Consider the following 15,097-nt stretch of genomic DNA (forward strand, 5'->3'; position numbering starts at 1 on the left):
TCACATGTAGGGTGTGACTTGCTGGACTTTCCAGTTGCTCATGGGTGGATGCAGCGTCTCACACGCTCATGCCCAGGGCAGCCTGAGAGGCAGGAAATGTACAGCGTGCACCCGAGGCCAGAGGCTGCTCAGTTGAGGGGGTCCGAGTTCACACAGAGGTGGTGATCTCAGCAATGGCTGGGGCTGGTGGCCAGTGACCCACAGATAAGCGAGAGGGTCCAAAGTGGCCCGAGAGGTGTCAGATCCAGAGGGGACTTGAGAGTGTGCAGTGAGATAAGACTCAAGTGAGTACTGTCCTCCTCCACACTGTCTGGTCTCCTGCCTCTACTGAAGCTGCGACCAGGGCCAACCAGCATTTGCACAGAGAGACAGCCAGGGCTGGAATGGTCACTGGGTCATGGGAAGGTCCGCTGTTCCTAGCAAGAACCAGGGGACAGGCCTTAGCAGCCCCCAAAAGAAAAGGCAGGATGAGCTCCTCTTGGTGGAATCCAGAGAAGTCTGGAAAGGTTGCTCAGCAGATATTTAATTAAGCTTGAATTTAACTAAGCTTGAAGAAGTCATAAGCCCCAGGACCCTCATCATCTCACGAGGAGAGATGGAGAGGTTTGAACAGAGCATTTGGGTTGGCGAGGTGGGAATCCAGAGTTAAATAGTGAAGTTGGAAATTTTGCCAAAGGACCTGGAGGGGCGGCAAGCAGATGGGAGGCTGAACATCCTGGAAGAACCAGGCTCTGCCCAGCCCCGGCTGTGGGCTGAAGGAGGGGGAAGGATGTGGTCTCAAGTCCCCACCATGCAGGACTCTGCTCATCTCACTGTGTCCCCATCAAACTCCAGCCCTGCTTTCTCAGTAGGAGCCAGAGGTCATGGAATCCAAGGAGCGGTGTCCCATCCCTTGGCCTTGAGGGAGGGTGAGTGTGTGAGGGTGGCCTTTGGTGGCTGTCTGTGGGGTCTGATCACCATCTCCTCGTGCAGGAATGGCTGAGGCTTCTGTCTGATGGGAACTCGGCCAAGGTCAAAAAGGAAAGTGAAACAAGTAATATCACAAAACTGTGAAGACATTTGGTCTTGAGGACAGAGGATAACACTTAATATGAATCCAACACATAGGTCCCCTGCTTTGCTTCTCTGAGCCACACCCCCATCCCTCATGATACCCTGGACTTCCCCATCATGACACTCAGCACAATGCCTGATAACTTCCGGCTTGTTCTCTCCTACCAGACCTCGGGCTCTAAGAGGGCAGGGCCTGTTTCTTGTTCACAGTCCCATGCCCAGCGCCTGCCACACTGCAGGCTCTCAACCATGTTCCGAAAGCCTGTGTTTCGTATGTTGGTCTAGATAGCAGGTCTACCCAGGCTGAGAGGCTGGCTGTGAGGTCTGTGAGCTCCCAGAGGGCAAGGCCGTGTCCTGCTCATCTCTGTTCCCATTCCCTGGACAGGACCCAGCACACAGGAAGGCTCAGAGCCATTTATTGAGTGAATGACTGACGTCATCTCCTCACTCAGCACCTTTTTGGTTCCAGCCCAGCCTGCAGCCCGGCTGAGCCGAATGATGTGCAAAAGGCCTTCTCTTAACAGCTTGGAAAACTGGGACGACACCCTCTCTGTGAAGAGGCAGGACTGGATGCGGTGAAGGTTTCCTCTCGACCCCCCGCGGGCAGCGGTGTGGGGTGTTCTCACTTGCTGGATGCCCACTTGCCCCGAGGAGGGGCGGCCATGTGGCTGCCTCACAAAATTGGTGGAAGACGGCCCTCCTGAGCCAGGGCATAGCATCCCCCAGGCTCAGGACTACCCGAGGGGGCCCCTGAAGCCCGAGACTTGGTGCAAGTCGCCGAAATACTGTTTTTTCCACCCAGCGCCTGTCCCAGTTCTGGTAAATGCGAGTTGCATTATCAGCAATGACAGACAAGAGCACAAAGCCAGCTGGACGAGATCCAACTGGAAACGTTCCTGGTCTCAGAGGCACAATCTCTGCTCAGCAAAGCCTGGCCCTGGAGCCTTGGTGACGGCGGTCTCCTGGGAGACGGAATGGGGAGCTCGGGCCCTACGGGGGTCTCTGGAGCCAACCGGGCAGGCTGTGTGGGGCAGCTCTGCGGTGACAGGTTCCCCGAGGGGAGAAATGACCGGGGTGGATGCTGAGGCTCCATCCGCACTGCAGGCCAAGGAGGTGGGGGCAGCCTGGGTGGTTAGGGGCTGACATGTCCTCCGTGACACCTGGGGGATGGGGGCTCTCCTGAAACAGAATGCATCTCACCCCTCCAACCCCACATTGTAAGGTCTCCAGTCACCACAGCCCAGGCCTGCCCTGCCCGCCAGGAACAGGTCATTTCTGAACACCTAGAGAATCAGGTTTTCCCAGCTCTTTTGAAATGGGAAAAAAGGAATTTTGCTTCCCAGACTGATTAGAGCTGCCCCATTTCTCAAACCATTTGGTTCTCTGTCAGATTGCTGCCAACTGCTTCTAACCGCCTGGATCCAGAGAGGCCTGATGATGCCCCAGGATGCGTCAGCTGTGCCCGCTTCTTCCTACAGAAATGACACAGCCTCGGCCCTGCAGGACGGGGCCTCGGTGCACTAATGAACTGCCAGGGCTGCCCAGACAGAGGCTGGGGTAGGGGCTGGTCTGTCCTCTTCCAAGCCTGGACTCACCACTTCTTTCTCTTCTCTGGCTTCACTCTCTCTCTCCCTAGCTAACTTTACCATGAAGAGAAGACCTGTGGAGGCCCCCAGGAGGTTGGTTATAGTTTTACAACAATAATTCCCTCTCAATTAGTGGGAGCCCGTGGGGAGGGGTTTTGGGTTGGGAGGGGTGGGCCATGTTAGCATTGTTCCACAGGATGTGTCCCAACCTAGGGAAACTGATGGCCTAAACGCACCCCAGCCCAACCAAGTGGTGCCGGGAGAAGACCTTCCAGGAGTGAAGTCCAGACCCCCAGGCACTTTGGTGCATGTCCAGGAGAAGCGGAGGAAGTCTGGGGGGGATCTCCGGTGAGGACCCTAGAGGCCAGAGACCAGAGACAGGAGACGTCAGAGGCAGATGCCAAAAGGACGAACGGTGGGAAAAGTTTCCCACCGTCTTCTGGCGGTTAACGTGTGCACAGGATTGTCTAATATTAACATTGAATTCTTTTGAGCCATGGGCTACTTATACATTCTTCCAACTATTGTGAGCTCAAATGAGAGCTTATTTAATCCTATCAGTAACCAAACGAGATAGATATTATTATCTCCAATTTACAGAGGGGGAAAATGAGACTTGGGGAGATTAAATAACTTGCTCAAGCTCACTGTGGTAGCTTGTATCCAAAGATGGCCCCAAACAACTTCACCCCTTCATGTACACGGGTGCTACTTCTCCCCTTAAGAGGTGGAGCTTATATCTCCTCTTGAATCTGGGTCAGGCTCAGAACTGCTTGACCAATAGAATGAAGAGGAGATGATGTGCTGGGACCTCCAAGCCCAGGCATTAAGAAGGCTTAGGAGCTTTGGCTTCCTCCCTTTTGGAACCCAGCCTCCATGATGTGGGGAAGCCCAAGCATTCAGGTGGAGAGGCCCATTTGGAAGAGAGTCAAGGCTCTTGGCTGACTGCCCCAGCTGAGCTCTGAACTGATGTGAAACTATCTTAGAAGAGGATCTTCTTTCCCCCATTAAGACAACCCGGGCCTCCCTGGTGGCGCAGTGGTTGAGAGTCCGCCTGCCGATGCAGGGGATACGGGTTCGTGCCCCGGTCTGGGAGCATCCCATATGCCGCGGAGCGGCTGGGCCCGTGAGCCATGGCCGCTGGGCCTGCGCATCCGGAGCCTGTGCTCTGCAACTGGAGAGGCCACAACAGTGAGAGGCCCACATACCGCAAAAAGGAAAAAAAAAAAAAAAAAAGACAACCCAACTCCTGACACATAGGGCAAAGTCAAGCCATCTCCACTGAGCCCTGCGCACATTGTAAAACCTTGAGTAAATACCTGTTATTCTGAGCCACAGGTTTTGCAGTATTTATTACTCAGCAATAGATAACCAAAACAATCACACAGCCAGTAAGTGGCAGAAATGGGATTCAAACCCAGGTCTGGTAGTCCAGAGTTCACTCTCTAACCACTGTCTCCCATGGCTGACCTACAACCACTGAGGTGCAGGGCATCATCTGACCCATCTCCCCGAGATGAGGCTGGCAAACTTCCTTTCACATCCAAGATGCAGGCTGGGCACCCTCAGTTTCCAGGAGCCCTGGAATGTCAGAACCTTCCCCCTCGCACAGCTTCTGGAACTCCCAGCCCAGCCTGGGCTGGGTGCAAAGAGATGGACTCAGGTCAGACTCACTGCTCCAGCCCCTCCTCAGTCACAGAACCAGCTGCCTGGGATGCCCATGGGGGCCCTTCCCACTTCTCCCCACATCCCCCCTCCAAGTGTAGATGAAGAGCCCACAAGCTGAGAGAAAAAGAAGTCAGAGGCAAGTGAGGTTGCCCTGGTCCCCCTGCCCCTCATCACCTGAGGTCAGCTCCAAGGAGGAGACTTGTTACACCCCTCTGGGATCTGAGAAAAGAGGGGGATAGTGTCCCCTAGTCAGACATTCCAAAATAAAGGGCTTGGAAAGGAGGTGGCCCCAAACCAATCCTGCAACCCCAGGATGCTACCTGGACAGAGCATCGCTAAGGAGAGAACGATCAGCGTCCTACATACCTTGGCCTTTTGCCAAGTGAGAGGGGCTTCCCTGAGTGTGCCAGAGAACATGCTATATGTCCTCTGTGTCTGGGATAGGGGACCCTGAGGACCTGGTGTGTGACAAGCACGTGTAGAGGCTAGCGGTGACGGGCTGTGTCTAGAGCAGCCCTAGTGGAGCACAGAGCAAGGGGAGCTGGCTATGCCAGGAATGCCCATGCTGCGGAAGCATGGCATCAAAGGGTACATGAATGTCTCAGGAGCTGGCCTGGGATGATTAGACCCAGCCCTAGAAGTCTGGAGCTGGCGGAGTGTTCACCTGCGCTGAGATGCAGCAGGAGGTGAGGAAGGGGGGGATCAAAAGCTCCCACAGGTGTCAAAGTCGCCCATCGGTGGCCTCTCCTGCCCCTGTCTCCTCCCTCCATCACCCAGCAGCCTGGGGCGGGGAGGAGCGGAAGCACGAGGCAGGGGGTGGGAAGCTGCTGGCAGGGCTCTCCCTGCCTGAACCGGTGGGGCTTCCCTGTGGCGCGGGTCTCCACGGTGGAGGGGGCAGCTCCAGCTTCCATGAACTTTGGAGTCGCCACTGTTTTGCATAACTTCACGCTGTAATGACTGAAATCGGATTTTTGTGGCTAAAAGTGACCCAAGGCATTTTTATTATCTTGGATTGACCTGAAAAGCCAAGAAACTGACCTTAGATTTCATCCAGGGTTGAGGGAGAACTGACCCCACAGAGCAGGTTTGAAAAGGAAAAGGGAGAATGAAGTGGTTTTCTGATTTTACCCACAAGGCTCTCTTGCTCAGTAAAACTGTTACACAAACAAGGAAGAATTCTGGCTAATTTAACCAGAAACGGATTCATTGATAGGATACTGGGTAGCTCAGAGAATCACTATGGGCTCAAGAAGCAGCTCCAGCAACTACATGGTGACAAAGGGAACTCCGGAGAGGACGCCACCACCTCCCTCTGCCCACAGGGCATTGGGTGACGCAGTCTTCATGTGTTCCTAGAAATTATAACAAGAGGCAGCCACCACCTCCCATCAAAGCCCTGTTGGTGGGGAAAATACCAAATACAAGCCCGTGACTCAGATGCTGGGCCTCGGAGGAGCGGGAGCAGGCAAAAATCTATGAAAAGGGTGAACCTTTAATTGGTCGCTCTTAAAATGGAAGTAACAGCTGCATTCACCCCCAAATTATCAAGGTGATATTTTCTGCCACCAGGCTAAATGAGGATTTGAGAACTAGATTTTTCTACAAGATAGATTATTATAGAAAAATAAAGATACTTTCTTGCATGACTGAGTTTGCAGCTATGAGATTCGTATTCACCCCAGAGACAAGGCAAGAAATGAACAAATGAATCAGTGAAAGTCCCTAGCATGTGCTTGTACACAATGGGTCCTGGCTCAATAAGTGTTGGACAAGGATGCTGGTCAAAGTCATGGCCTACCCGTCCTCCCCATGCCCCCCAGCCAATTATCTCACTGCTGCCCAGTTAGGGGCAGGACCTTCACTCCTGCGGGGCCAGACAGGGCATGTGAGCACTTGGTCTCACAGGTGGGAGGCTCGCTCTGTGCTCTGGGAGCATGTGCAGCACACAGCAAGGGCCAGGAGACCCAGTGGTAGGTGGCAGGGTCGGGGCCTCACCGATGCTCTGGACCCACCCTCCTGGAACGGCACCACCCATCCCTGGTGCCCCCAAGCCCTGGACTCCAAGCTTCCCTTCCAGTCCCTCAGCCTCCCTCGGGGGACTCAGCCCCAGGGGGGACATAGGTGCCATGTCCTCTGGCCCATGGAGGGCGTACCTCTTGTCCCTGTTGCATTTTGCCCTCCCCCCAACCCCCGCACCATTCCTCCTCACCATCCTTCAAAGCTCAGATGAGTTCCCGGGAAGCCTGCCCTGGTCACTGTTTGGTCTCTCTCCTCTGAGCCCCATGCTGCCAGGCCACATGCAAACCAGTGTTCTTAAAGCTGGAAAGGAATTAGCCTTTTCAGAATGACTTAGTCCAAACTCTTCACTTTAAACAGGGGCAGGTTGAAACCCAGAGACAGTGTTAACCCACTGTAGCTGTACAGCCACACCGGTGGTCAGTGGCAGAGTCCAGACCCCTGGACCTCCAAACTCCAGTGTCCTTTCTCCCTCCTGGGATGCTGCATGCACTGCCTCGTGTGTCTGCTTCATATGTGGGTGCTGTGCCTCCCCACAAGGGCACGTCCCATGGGGATGTTTTTTTTCTCCTTCTCAGACGGACAGCAGGTGGTGCCCAGAGCCCACCAGGCATCCCCAGGGTGGGCAGAAGCCAATCCAGCATTCCCTCCCTAAACATTTATTGATGCTCTGAGGTCCCAATAAGTAAGACTAGCACCAGTGGGTGGTAACTCCTTCAGGGGGGAAGGCTGAGAATGGTTTCCGTGGAGACCGCCCAGGCTCTGGTTTCCATAGCAACGCTTGCAAGAGGTTACAGTGCTTCCTACTTATGTCAACATTTCCAACTGTCCTAGTCTTCAGTCCAAACCTAGGGCTAATGCAGAGCTTCCTTTCTAGGATGGGTGACAGACCTCAAGGGCCAGAGGGGAAACAGGTGAAACACTGTGCAGTTAGCTGACAGTGAGGTCACCTCCTCACCTAGCAGGCCCTCCTCCATCTCAGCTGCAGGGTATATATATGCCGAGTCATACACACATTTAAGTGATAAAAAGAGCACATCTTCATGACGTGGAAGGATATAAAGTCTTACAGCTCTCTGCCACCCCTGCTCTCCAGAGGTAACTGGTGTTACAAGGCTTTGAGAATCTTTCCAGAAATAGTATATGCACCTCCAAAGAGCTAGCTTCTAGAAAGTTCACAAATGGTATATGTGTGTGTGTGTATATATCTATCTATCTATCTATATATATTTTTTCTTGCTCAGCCACCTGCTTTACGCTAATTATAGATCTTGGAGAACTTTACACATCAGCACAAATAGATCTACTTCATTCTTCGTAATGGCAACAAAATATTGCATTTCTCTTTTTAAAACTAATTCTTCATCTGAAGGTCTTTGGTTTTCCGTTTCTTGCTACTACAACAATAAACATCCTCGTACATATATTTCTGTATACTTGTTTGAGTATACCCATACGGTAATTTCCCCGGGGTGAAATGGCTGGGTCACACACATTGCATTTTACAATCTGAAATTTTACACTGTGATTCTTGTCAAACCAATTTACTGCCACTATTGATACAAGAAGACTTATACACACTTGGGAAGACTGGGCATTATTAAACTTAAACAAAACAAAAACACAAAACCAATCTCTCCTAATCATACTATGAGACCAGCAAAACTTTAACACAAAAACCTGACAAGGACAGTATGAAAAAGGAAAATTACAGGTCAGTCTTACTAATAAACATATATCTAAAACTCCTAAACAAAATATTAGGAAACAGAATACTATAGCATAGAAACAAGGTAATACATCATGATCAGATCAGTTATTAATGCTACTCACCTCATTAACAAATTAACGAGGGAAAGACATGTAGTCATATCAATAAATGCAGAAAAAACATTTGACAAAAGAATTCAACATACATCCCTGACTGATGTGGGTTCGATCCCTGGTCAGGGAACTAAGATCCCACATGTCGCGGGGCAGCTAAACCTGCGCACCACAACTACTGAGCTCAGGTGCCTCAATTGGAGCCCGCGTGCCGCTAACTACAGAGCCCACCTGACCTGGAGGCTGCGCACCACAACTAGAGAGAAGTCTGCACGCCACAACGAAGAGCCCGCAACCCTCAACTAAGACCCGACACAGCCAAAAATTTAAAATAAATAAATAAATCAATCTTAAAAAACCCCACATACCTTCCTTATTAAAAATAAAAACTAGAAATAGAACACAACTTCTTTAATTAACCTCAGAAAGAATATTCTCCCAAAAGGGAACCCTCCTGCACTGTTGGTGGGAATGTAAATTGATACAGCCTCTATGGAGAACAGTATGGAGGTTCCTTAAAAAACTAAAAGTAGAACTACCATATGACCCAGCAATCCCTCTACTGGGCATATACCCTGAGAAAACCATAATTCAAAAAGAGTCATGTACCCCAATGCTCATTGCAGCACTATTTACAATAGCCAGGACATGGAAGCAACCTAAGTGTCCATCAACAGATGAGTGGATAAAGAAGATGTGGCACATATATACAATGGAATATTACTCAGCCATAAAAAGGAACGAAACTGAGTTATTTGTAATGAGGTAGATGGATCTAGAGACTGTCACACAGAGTGAAGTAACTCAGAAAAACAAATACCGTATGCTAACGCACATGTATGGAATCTAAAAAAACGGTACTGATGAATCTAGTGGCAGGGCAGGAATAAAGATTCAGACGTAGAGAACGGACTTGAGGACATGGCGGGGAAAGGGAAGCTGGGATGAAGTGAGAGAGTAGCACTGACATATATACACACGACCAAATATAAAATGGATGGCTCGTGGGAAGCTGCTGCATAGCACAGGGAAATCAGCTCGATGTTTTGTGACGACCTAGAGGGGTGGGATAGGGAGGGTGGGAGGGAGGCTCAAGAGGGAGGGGATATGGGGATATATGGATACATATAGCTGATTCACTTTGTTGTACAGCAGAAACTAACACAACATTGTAAAGCAATTACACTCCAATAAAGATTTTAAAAAAAAGAGTATTCTCCCAATATCTATACTAGAGCTACACTCAAGGTGAATTCCCTTTAAAGTCAAGAACAAAACAAGATTTGTAACTCTTTCCATGGTACCAGAGCTCCTAGTCAGGGAGGTAAGAGAAGAAAAAGAAATAAAAGTTTTAATTATTTGAATGGAAGAAACAGAATCTATTTATAATCAATATAATTGCTTATATCAAAACCACAAAAGAATCGTTGGGTAACTTCTCAGAATAAGAAAGACGGCTTGGCAAATTTGCTGGATCAATAGTCAAAAATAAATTACACTTCTACACACTAGCAACAAAGAGTTATAATTATTAATTATAATATCAACAGTATAAGAGATTTAGGAATCAATGTAATGAAAGCTGTGCAAGACCTCTACTGAAAAAAGTATGAAACTGTATTGGAAGATATTAAAAATCCAAATAAATTTTAAAAATACCATGTTCATGGATCAGGACACTCGGTATTATAACAATTTCAATTCTCCCCAAATGGATCTATAGATTTAATATGAGTTCAGTGAAAACCTCAACAGAACGTTTTGTAGAACTTGATAACTTTTTTCTGAAATGCATATGAAAGCAAAAGCCTAAGAATAGTCATGGCACTGCTGGAGAAAATTAAGGTGGGAGACTTGCACAGTCAGATGTGCACGTCTTATTTTAACTGTGGTTATGGCTCAAAGAATAAACCCAATAGGACAGACTAGAGAGCCCAGAAATAGACCTTATGCATATGGAAACTAGATCATTGCAGACACACACTGCAGGTCAGTGAGGAAAGGAAAAAAATCCACCACAAAGAGAACGAATGATTATTCCTACCTCACACCATACCAGGGAATGAATTCCAGGGGCTTTTAAAATGTAATATATAAAACTTTAAAAGGAATAGAAGAAAATACAGGATAATCTCTTTTCATTCTTGGGATAGGATGGATTTCTGAAACAAAGAGCACAAAACCATAACCAAAAAGAAAAAGATGGATACATTTGACTACATTAAAATCAATAATTTCTGCTTGGGAATTCCCCAGTGGTCCAGTGGTTAGGACTCCGAGCTTTCACTGTCAAGGGCCCGGATTTAATCCCTGGTTGGGGAACTAAGATCCTGCAAGCCGTGTGACATGGCCAAGCAAGAAACAACAACAACAAAATCAATAATTTCTGCTCATCAAAGAGGTCACAACGAAAATTGAGAAGACAAGTCACAAACTTGGGTAAGGTATTTGCCACACGTCAATGATAAAATATATAAAGCATATATGAAATATATAAAGAACTTCTACAAGTTAATAAGAAGAAAATGAAGCATCCAATAGAAAAATAGGCCAGAGAATACAAACAGGCATTTTATATAAAAGGTCCAATAGGGCTTCCCTGGTGGCGCAGTGGTTGAGAGTCCGCCTGCCGATGCAGGGGGCACGGGTTCGTGCCCCGGTCCGGGAGGATCCCACGTGCTGCGGAGCGGCTGGGCCTGTGAGCCATGGCCGCTGAGCCTGCGTGTCTGGAGCCTGTGCTCCGCAATGGGAGAGGCGACAACAGTGAGAGGCCCACGTACCACACACACACAAAAAAAGGTCCAATACACGTGAAACTTGACTCACTTTCCTAGTAATCAGGGAAATGACAATTAAAACCATAATGAAATACCATTTTACTCTCAATCCATTGACAAAAAATCTCGTGTTGTTAATATTAAGTGTTGGCAAGATCTTGGAACGAGGAGGATGCCTATGCAGCACAGGTGGGAATGTGAATTGGTTCAACTCATAAGAAACAAACTGGTAGAGTTTTTTTTTTTTTTTTTTTTTTTAATTTGGTTACACTGGGTCTTAACTGCAGCAGACAGGCTCCTTTAGTTGCGACTCAAGGGCTCCTTAGTTGCAGCACGTGGGCTCCTAAGTTGTGGCATGCATGTGGGATCCAATTCCTTGGCCAGCGATTGAACCTGGGCCCCCTGCATTGGGAGCACAGAGCCTTAACCATTGTGCCACCGGGGAAGTCCCCAATCTGGTAGAATTTTTGTGAGTTGGCCATTTGCATACTATGTGGCCCAAAGATTCCTTTTCTAGGGAATACAGGTGTATATAACAGAGAAACCCTTGCAGAGGTGAACAGAAGCCTTGTAGAAGAAATGTTCATTAACATGTTGTTGTAATAATAGTAAAAAATCAGAAAGAACCCAAATATTCATTGTTAGAATAGGCAATTAAATTATATATTCACATAGTGGATTGATACACAGCAGTACATATGAATTAAGTACTATTACAGGTGTCAACATGGCTGAATCTTAGATATATGTTTGAGGGGAGGAAAACAAATCAGAGAATAATACATGCATTTTATTACTACTTTTATAGTATTCAAATCCAAGCAAAACTACATTAAGAGCTTCATAGATATGTGGTTATAAAAACTTTTAAAGCAAAGCAGAGAAACTCAGGATAGGAGTTACCTGGATTCGTTAATTAATATACAAAGATTGGCTTAATAGATGGAAAATTGGTATATTTTCATGATTGTCTTTGGATCTAAAAATAGATGTATCTTTAATGTCCCTCATAGGATATAGAGGTGGGGGGGGAGTAGAGGCTGGGATGACGTGGGAGCCTCTGAACATGGGAGCCAACAGGTCGTTTCACCCCTGAGCATGAATGAGTCTCCCCGTATTGGGAGGTGGTCTACTTCTCCTCCACTTAAATCAGGGCTACTTTGGTGACTTGCTTTGACCAATAATGCGTTAAAGTAATATTCTGGATCTTCGGATTCCAGGCATTAAAAGGACTGGCAGCTTACCCTTCCCCTCACTTGAAGCTCAGTTGCCAAGCTGTAAGGAAGGCCAGGGTATTGATTGGTACCCATTTGTAGCCATACCCTGGACAGCAGGGGGCATTTTGGATGGTCCAGCCCAGCGAAGCCTCCAGCTGAGTGCAAGGCACGAGGGAGCAGCTAGCCCACGAGGGCTAACATCAGTCAGGGTGGAACTCAGCCATCCTGCAGAATTAAGTTCTGGGGTGGTTTGTTCTGCAGAAGCAAGGGGAGAGGGACATGCAAAGAGTTCAGTGATATTGGCAGTCTTCTGTTTCGTGGGTTGGCTGTGGGGTCATTGTACTTCATAACTTACATGCTGGTGGTTTAGATATAGTATTCTGTACGTATTAAATGCTTCACAATATAAAATATGAAAAAATCCCCAACTTATCAGATTGTATCTCCCTAGTTTTGTATTTTCTATGCAACTGTGATTAAACATCTGTTCATGTTTGAGCAATGATCCATTTGTATTTCTCTGTGAACTGTCTGCTCCTCTTCTTTGCCCCTTTATCTATTGGGTTGTTCATTTTTTTCATATCGATTTATAAGAACTTAGCATATTAAGGAAAATAGCCCTTGTATGTCCTGTGTTTCTAAAATATCTCCCCCAGTTTGCCACTTATAAAACTTTTGACTTTGTGGTATGTTCTGTTGCACATAAATTTTAATTTTTTATTAGTCCAAGTTATTACTACTGGTAGGTATCATGCTTAAAAAGATTACCCTCCTCCAAGATGATCTTTTAAATCATCTCAAGTACTTTTAAGATTTCATTTCATACTTAAAACCTTTGAATTAATTTTGTTACAGGGAAACAGGACCCAGGTTAATTTTTTGTCAAAATGACTAGCCAGTTGTTCCAATAAAAAGAACCCACACGTACCCCACTAACCTGAATTTCCTTGTACTTAAGTCAACTTCTGGGTGCTCCATCGTGTCTCATTGATCTTTTCCTTTGCTACACCAAACTCTTCAATTCTACTAGGTTTTGTATTTGAAGACTGTTCTCCCCCCCTTTTCAGGATTTACCTGGCTATCCCCCATGTTTACTTTCCTCAAATAACTGAATGTGTCAGTTAAAGAATAAACCTTGTTGGCATTTTAATTGTGACTGCGTTGTATTTAGATTGGGAAATGTAACAGAACCCAACATCTCTGCAAGGTTGCCTTTGCATCTGAGAATAAGGCGTGTCTGCACTAATTTGAATCTTTTACGTCCTTTGCAGGATTACCGAGTCTGCGAGCCAAGGGTGTAGACAGCCATCCTTGCCCCCAGGGCAGGATCCAGGTCGCACCTCTGGGGTCCACTCAGCCAAGGCTCCAGGCAGCTCCCACACCCTTCTTCTCTGCAGCATGTGACCCTGTGACTCATGCTAAACCCTACCTCAGATCCACCGAGATGGTTACTAATCGCCCAGAAAGTGTGGAGAACACAACACCGTCCTTGTGCTTAAGGACAAGCAATAATGATGTCATCTTCCGTGTAGAACTGAGCGGGTGGTTTATAGGCACTTAAAAGCAGCCAGACCTTGGGCAAGTTGCATGATCTGCGGTCCCTTTCCTCCTCCCTTGCCTGTAAAATGTGAATCTACCAGGCGGCGAGTGACAGAACAAAGGGGACACCTATGTTCCTTGGCTGAACCTCGGAGCAGGCCCACCTCTTCAGGGGCCAGACGCCAAGCCCTGTGAGTGAGCGGCTCCTTCCTGCCGCTCCCACCACGCCCACCTGCCCCCCGCCCCCGTCCCCGTCCCCAGGGACACCTGCCCAGCCTACGGGTTGGAGGAGGACCCGTCACCAAGCCGACACCCCGCCCCGCGCCCACCACCCGCCTTTCCCAAGCCAGAATCACAAGTCAAAGATGTGTATTGTTCTACAGACACTTCTGAAAAGAGATCTAATTGAGAAAATATACAAGGCATTTAAGAGTTTCATCTCCAGCGAGCACCGAAGTCTGACTGGAGGCGTCGGAGCCCTCCTCTTCAGGGCTCAGGGCTGAGAAGGTTAGCACATCGAATCATCAGTAAAAACATGCAAAAGTGAGAAGGAAACGGAGAATAACGCTGTGTTCCCCCAAAGCAGAGGGGGACGGAATTTCAGAACAAGGAGGCAGGGTGTACAAGTACCAGGTGGCTCTCCCTCCCCTCCCCCGGTTTTCCTCCCAAACGCCCCAGAGCTGGAGAAAGCAGGGAGCCCCGCCCACTCGGCAGGACCCACAGCGCATCCCTGCTCGGTGCTCAGCCCGCAGGGCTGCCCGTGGACAGTTAGAGATCTCCCCACTTGTCCTGTCCCTTCTCTGGCTGTGGCCGCGGGGGACCCCGCTTGTGCTCCTGGGGGGCCAGGGCCCCCAGCCCTGGCTCCTTCCTTCTTTGGTCCCACCCGGAGATTGTGCTTGAGGGATTCATCCCACCCCCCAAACTCCAGGCTCCCACTGGTGGGCTGAAGGCACTGACAGGAGTCCTGGGGAGACCCCAGGACAGCCACCTTCCCTTGTGCTCTGGGCGGGTCCACCCCTGGGTACATTCCCTCCAGCCTCAGCTCAGGCCTGGGAGTCAGGACAGGGGTGGAAGTGTGCTGTGCACGGAAAAAGCCTCTCAGACCTTTCTCAGCTGTGCAGACGTTCCTGAACCCCACTCCACCCCCTGCCCCCAGCCCGCCCCTCGCCAGAGCCCCAGCATGCCTGGCCTTTCCCTCCAGTCCTCCCCCTTGGGCTGCCCGTGCAGCTGTGGGCCAGGCCCCCGGGGACCTGGCCTCAAGATGGTGGTCACAGAAACCATCTTGGGGCGCCCCCTCGATCCCCCAGACCCAGGAGGTCAGCAGAGGGTGAGGCCTTGAGAGGTCACAGCTCTGGTACAGGGAGGCGGACAGGGCTGGAGAGAAACGGGAAGACATGTCAGATCTATGGAAAGGCGT

At 48.9% G+C, this 15,097-nt stretch overlaps 1 pseudogene; it reads right to left on the reverse strand.

Moving 5' to 3' along the window:
• Positions 1–14,032: 14,032 nt before the first annotated feature.
• On the reverse strand, positions 14,033–15,076 carry LOC132495192 (myosin heavy chain IB-like; annotated as a pseudogene).
• Between the last annotated feature and the right edge of the window lie 21 nt (positions 15,077–15,097).

Source organism: Mesoplodon densirostris, chromosome 8 (genome assembly GCF_025265405.1).
Source record: "Mesoplodon densirostris isolate mMesDen1 chromosome 8, mMesDen1 primary haplotype, whole genome shotgun sequence".
In the NCBI taxonomy this organism is placed as follows: domain Eukaryota; kingdom Metazoa; phylum Chordata; class Mammalia; order Artiodactyla; family Ziphiidae; genus Mesoplodon; species Mesoplodon densirostris.